The sequence below is a fragment of the Odocoileus virginianus genome, chromosome 18 (genome assembly GCF_023699985.2).
Source record: "Odocoileus virginianus isolate 20LAN1187 ecotype Illinois chromosome 18, Ovbor_1.2, whole genome shotgun sequence".
Lineage (NCBI taxonomy): Eukaryota > Metazoa > Chordata > Mammalia > Artiodactyla > Cervidae > Odocoileus > Odocoileus virginianus.
Window position 1 is genome coordinate 11033667 of NC_069691.1, and position 6176 is coordinate 11039842.

The following is a 6176-nucleotide window of genomic DNA, read 5'->3' on the forward strand; positions in this document are numbered from 1 at the left end:
CTATTCTGCTGGGTGGGTGAAAAGCAGGACCTAGTGGCTAAATTTAAAAAAAAATCCTCAGGTAATTAAGTGCAAATACTAGCAATTGAAGAGAGCTGCTATGCCTTACAGTGGCGACTGCAAGGAGTTATGGGCAGAGCATCAGTATCATCTGTTAGGCTAACTTTGAGTATTTAGTAAATGCTCATGTATTTATCGAACAAGTAACTACTGGGGCTTCAGTTCATGTCTCCAGCCACGAGGAGGGTGCTGGAGAAGAGTGGTAAGCAAAGGCAGATAATGCAGCCACACTGACACAGCCTTCATTCTAGTGGAGAAAACAGATAATAAATACATAAACCACCAAATAATATAATTACAGACTGGAATAGATAATTTAAAGGAAAGAAACAGGAAGCTATAATAAAGAATAATCAGGGTACAAACAAATACAGGTAATGTGGTCAGAAAAGACAGATGTCAAAATAAGGGGCCTATACCAGACTAAGAACTAATTTCTCCATTTCAAAGAAAACTAGTGCAGATCCTTTCTGTCTAGGTAGATGGGAGTTTACAGAGACTCGGGGCATTATCATCAGAAGCGAGCCAGATGTGACTTCCTGTCTTAGTCCACTGGGGCTGCTCTAGCAAAATTACCATAGACTGGGTGGCTTCAACAGCCTCACAGTTCTGGAGATTGGAAAGTCCAAGATCAAGACACTGCTAGATTCAGGCTCTGAGGAGAGCCTGATTCCTGGTTCACAGATGGCCATCCTGTTACAGTGTCCTTATATGATGGAAGAAGCTAGGGAGCTCTTGGGAGACTCTTTTATAAGGGCATTAATCCCCTTCATAAGAGCTCAGTCTTCATGATCTAATCGCCTCCCAAAGGCCCCACTTCCAAATACTATCACACTGGAGAGAAGGTTTCAACATATGAATTTTGGGGGGACACAATCATTCAGTCTACAGCACTTTCATTCCCCTAAGACCCAGTGAGGAGGAAAAAACTATCTCAGACAAGAGGGGAGGGCACGGGGCAACTCTGTGTCTCTCAGAGGAAAAATAATTAAACATGGGCAAAGGAGATCCTAAGAAGTTGAGAGGCAAAATGTCATCATATGCGTTCTTTGTGCAAACTTGCCAGGAGGAGCACAAGGAGAAGCACCCAGATGCCTCAGTCAACTTCTCAGAGTTTTCTAAGAAGTGCTCAGAGAAGTGGACGATCATGTCTGCTAAGGAGAAAGGAAAATCTGAAGACATGGCAAAGGATGACAAGGCCTGTTATGAAAGAGAAATTAAAACTTACATCCATCCTAAAAGGGATACAAGTTTCAAGAAAGAAGTTCAAGTATCCCAATGCACTCAAGAGGCTTCCTTTGGCCTTTTTCTCATTTTGTTCTTAATATTGCCCCAAAGTCAAAGGTGAACATTCTGGCCTCTTCACTGGTGATGTTGCAAAGAAATTGGGAGTGATGTGGAATAACACTGCTGCAGATGACAAGCAGCCTTATGAGAAGGAAGGAAGGAAGCCTTATGAGAAGCTGAAGGAAAAGTACAAAAAGCATATTACTGCATAGCCAGCTAAAAGTAAGCCAGGTACAGCAAAAAAGGAATTCATCAAGGCTGAAAAAAGCAAGAAAAAAAGGAAGAGGAAGAAGATGAGGAGGAAGAAGAAGATGATGATAATGAATAAGTTGGTTCTAGTGCAGCTTTTATTCTTGTCTACAAAGCATTTAACCTCCCATTGCACACAACCCACTCCTTTTATAGAAAAAAATTGAAATGTAAAAAAAAGAAAAGATGAGAGTAATAATATCAATGCAGATAAAGGGAATGTTAAACAAGATTTAATATTACTGAAAGAATATTACTAGAAAAAGAAGAAAGATATTATCCAGCTAGAACAACCAGTTTCCTATAGATCTCCGACACTGTATCTCTTCAAAAATCTCTTGAGCAGGCCACAACCATGCTCACTAACCTCAAGTGAAGAGTATAGCCACACTTATGAACTTCTTAAAACCAAGATCAACTCTGAAAGAAATCTAAAATTTGATCCCAGGTGAATTAGACCCAACTGAACCTGACATCCTGAGACACTAAAGTGTATATAATAGTTTAAAATGCATCATTATGTCCATCAAATTGAATCAGCATTCTGAAGCTCTATACAACTACACATAAGTTAAGCAGATAACTATTACTCCTAAGAGATGCATCTTCAGTGAACAAGCAGTGACTTTTAAGCCAGATAAAATACTACTAGGTTGTTGAGAATAATTTTGGCCTTTAAAGATTCCTTTAAGAAATGCAGATGACTTGCTGAAGAAGCATATTCCTCCTTTATTGGGAAAGAGAAAGCAGGGACTACTGCAAAGGAAGAACTCAGTGATCTTCTCCTTCTGGCTGGATAAAAATTGAATTTTATTACTAAGAAGGTCAAGTTATGCTGAAAACATCAAAATTTCTTCTTTCTCAAAAACAGATTCTGTGACTTGGTGGTTAAAATCCAATTTCTACCTATATCCTCAAAAATTCCCTTTAATTTTCCCAGTAGGATGGTTAGAAGGTCGGGGATCAGCTGTAAAGTATTTGTTCTCACTATGTGATCAGAAATAAGGCTCAGGTCTGTCTTTTAGTATCTGCAACATGAAAATCTGATGCTCCTGGAACTTCCGCCCATGAAACGCTATATGTAATGGGAGACAACACAGAAGAGAGGGAAAGGGCCAGTGATGAAACTCAACTCTACCACTTCTGAGTTAAGTAGCCCTGGGCTTGTCTCTTAATCTCAATTAGGCTGTTTCTTCCTGTGTAAAATCTGAATAATAATGCCAACATTGTGAGAGTTGAGTAAACTTGCCTAGTTCATTGTCTGGTGCAGAAAGTAACATTAGGAGCATTTGTCATATAAATGTTGTGATTGAAGGACAACCATTTTGGACAAACATTTACAAAAGAATTCTAACCATAATTTTTTACTGCTATAAAATAGAGAGTTATTCAGTTTTTATGTGAGTCGGGATCCATCTATCTGTTTACTGTATGTAACCCACTATGATCAGCATATCTTCAGTGTTGTTTTGATTCCTGAATCCACTGTCTGCATGGATATTACATGCCCAAGTGTGGTAACCAGCCTCCAACACGACATCCAATGATTACTGTCTACTGATATTCATGCCCTTATATAGTTTCCTCCCATGATGACTATATAGTCAATAGGATATTGTGGAAATGATAGTGTGACTTCCAAAACTGATTCATAAAAGACATTTTTGTTTCAGCCTTGCTCCCTCTTGAATCACTTGTTCTGGAGTAAGCAACTGCTAAGTCAGGATGCTACTCAGCAGCCTATGTGGAGGTTCACAAGCTGAGGAATTGAAGCCTCTTAACTAGGACTAACCTGCCAGCAATGTGAGTGAGTCACCTAAAAATCAGATTCTCTAGTCCCAGTCAAGTTTTCTGATAAGTAGAACCACAGCTGATTTCTTGACTGAAATCTCTCTCTGGGCCAGACTTAGCTAAACTACTCCCAAACTTCTAACCCACAGAAATTGTGAAAAAAAAATTAAAGTCTGTCATTGTTTTAAGCCAACTTTTGAAGGAATTGTCACTCAGATATAGATAACGAATAAACTATGCAAAATCTCATTCCTCCACCCAACAAAATCAATGTGTTTTCTATCAGTAGTGAGTGAAGAGTATCAATGGTACAAAGCAGTTCATAATATACATGGTATTTGAAGTGACATGAAAGTCATATCAGAATGCAATGATCACAGTTGCTCCAACCTGTTCCTTAAATAGAAGGTGGAAAGCATTTAACTTTCATCATCACTAAATAGGGGATTTATTTCCAAATATTGATAGCTCTATTAATAATATTAATATAACTATGCTCAAAGAATAACATAACGTTTACATATCTTTACTATTATTTCACACAAAATTCTACCTTCAGCTCTCTACAGTAATAAACAGTGGAGAAGGCAATGGCACTCCACTCCAGTACTCTTGCCTGGAAAATCCCATGGATGCAGACTGGTGGGCTGCAGTCCATGGGGTCGAAAAGAGTCGGACACGACTGAGCGACTTCACTTTTACTTTTCACTTTCATGCATTAGAGAAGGAAATGGCAACCCACTCTGGTGTTCTTCCCTGGAGAATCCCAGGGATGGCGGAACCTGGTGGGCTGCTGTCTATGGGGTAGCACAGAGTTGGACAAGACTGAAGCAACTTAGCGGCAGCAGTAATAAATAGATACCAATTTGAATACTAGATAAGTTGTTTAGTAGCTGCACAACCCTGAAACAATAACTTAACATTTCTGAATCTCATATTCGTCTTCTCCAAAATGTAATTCAATTCACATCATAAAGAACTGATGTGAAAATCAGAGATATAATTCATGACACAAATTGTACACTTCATAAGTGAAAGCAAATAATCACCATCACTTCCAAAATCAATGTAAGAGTTCTTGAATTGGACAGTGCTTTTACTTTTGAAACTGGCAAAAAATTAACCAGACTGATAATCTCATATTCAGTGAGGTTTGAGAAAAGGACCTCTTTTACCTGCTGTGTCTGAGAATAAAACTGGTATAACATTTCTGATGGATAATGTGTCAAAGCTATAAGAAACAATGCTCTTTGATTCAGCAATTCTATACCTAAAATGTATCTTCAAAAAATATCCTCAAGATATTTGGAAATGTGCCCCAAAATATATGTAAAAGATGTTCTTTACAGGATTATACAAAACATAAAAATTAGGAAAAACTTAAATTGTAACCAATGTAGAATTAATTAATTTGACCAAAATCTATGCCAGAATTACATGACCTGACTTATGAGTTGGACACAGAGACTTCTGGTTAAACTTTCGTTTTTCTTCTTTCTTAGGAAAGACCCATTAAAATAATAGTCAAAAAATAATAAGTTTATAATCCTGTAGAGAAAGGAAAATAAGATTATGACTAAATGAATGAAAGAGTTCAACAAATTTCAGGTAGACATAAGCATGATATTGAAGCTAAACTATAACATGTATGAAAATTGGACTTGAGGAGAGAAAAATCTCTGGAAAATTTCTGGACTCAGAGATTAAAGACATAATAAAGTGTAAAAGTAAGAAGTGAAGAAAAAAACAAGGAAGGTAATTTAAGATCCAGATACACCATAGTAGCCTGCTTACTCACAAATTATAATCTTAACACAGGTACTCTGGCACATACCAAAGGCAAAAAAATTCTGGTCAGAACTGCTGTTGAGGATGAGTGTGTTAGAACCCCAGCAAATGTCCCCTTCATTCACACAAAGGGAGCTCCTCTAACAGAATAATAAACCAGAGCTCCAACCACTCAAGCCAAAAGGAAGTCTTTAAGTTTTCAACCTCCCAGATCACTCTTAAGATCTCTTTTTTAGATATAAAACTAACTATATTTTCAACAAAAAATATGCATCATCAAGGAGGATGTTAAAGACAAATGCACTGAAATATTGATTCCAGATGAACAGATAATTCAGAGAAGGAAAGAGAATTTCTTAAGTCCCTAATTGATATCCTCTAAGAGATACCTGAAGTTATTACTTTCATGAAATGACAACATAATATTATGAAAAGGAAATATCATAGAAAATGAAAGAATTCTTTAATATTAAAACCATAGTTTTAAGTATTAGAAGAATTTATGACTTTTGTTCAAAACCCCAAAGAGGTCAAAAGATAGATTAAAAATTTGATGTAACAATTTTTGAATACTTACATGAAGAAACCATTATAAGCAAAATCAAAACAAAAATATGAGATAATATTTGCAAGGTATACCATGGACTAGAACTAATCTCACTGATATATAAATCATATGTAACTATCAAGAAGAAAAAGACCAAAATCCCAATTAAAAAAAAAAAACCAGGATAAAGAGACAACCCATAGAAAGAAGAAAGGCAAATGCAGAGGATACATACAAATGAACCTCAATTTCACTACAGTAAAAAAAAATGCAAATTAAAACAACACTGAGATGACATTTCTTACCTATGGAAATGATAAAAATCCCAAAAGTTAACAATACATTCAGTTGTTAAAATTGAAGAGAAACAAACACTTTCACACACTCCTGATGAGAGCCAAAAATGGGTAACATCCTATGGAGGAATATTTGATACAAATATAATAAAGTTATA

The 6176-nt window shown here is 36.5% G+C and overlaps 1 pseudogene; it reads left to right on the forward strand.

The window, feature by feature from the left end:
- Window positions 1–1053: 1053 nt before the first annotated feature.
- Window positions 1054–1675, forward strand: LOC110140986 (high mobility group protein B1 pseudogene; annotated as a pseudogene).
- The last annotated feature ends 4501 nt before the right edge of the window (window positions 1676–6176 follow it).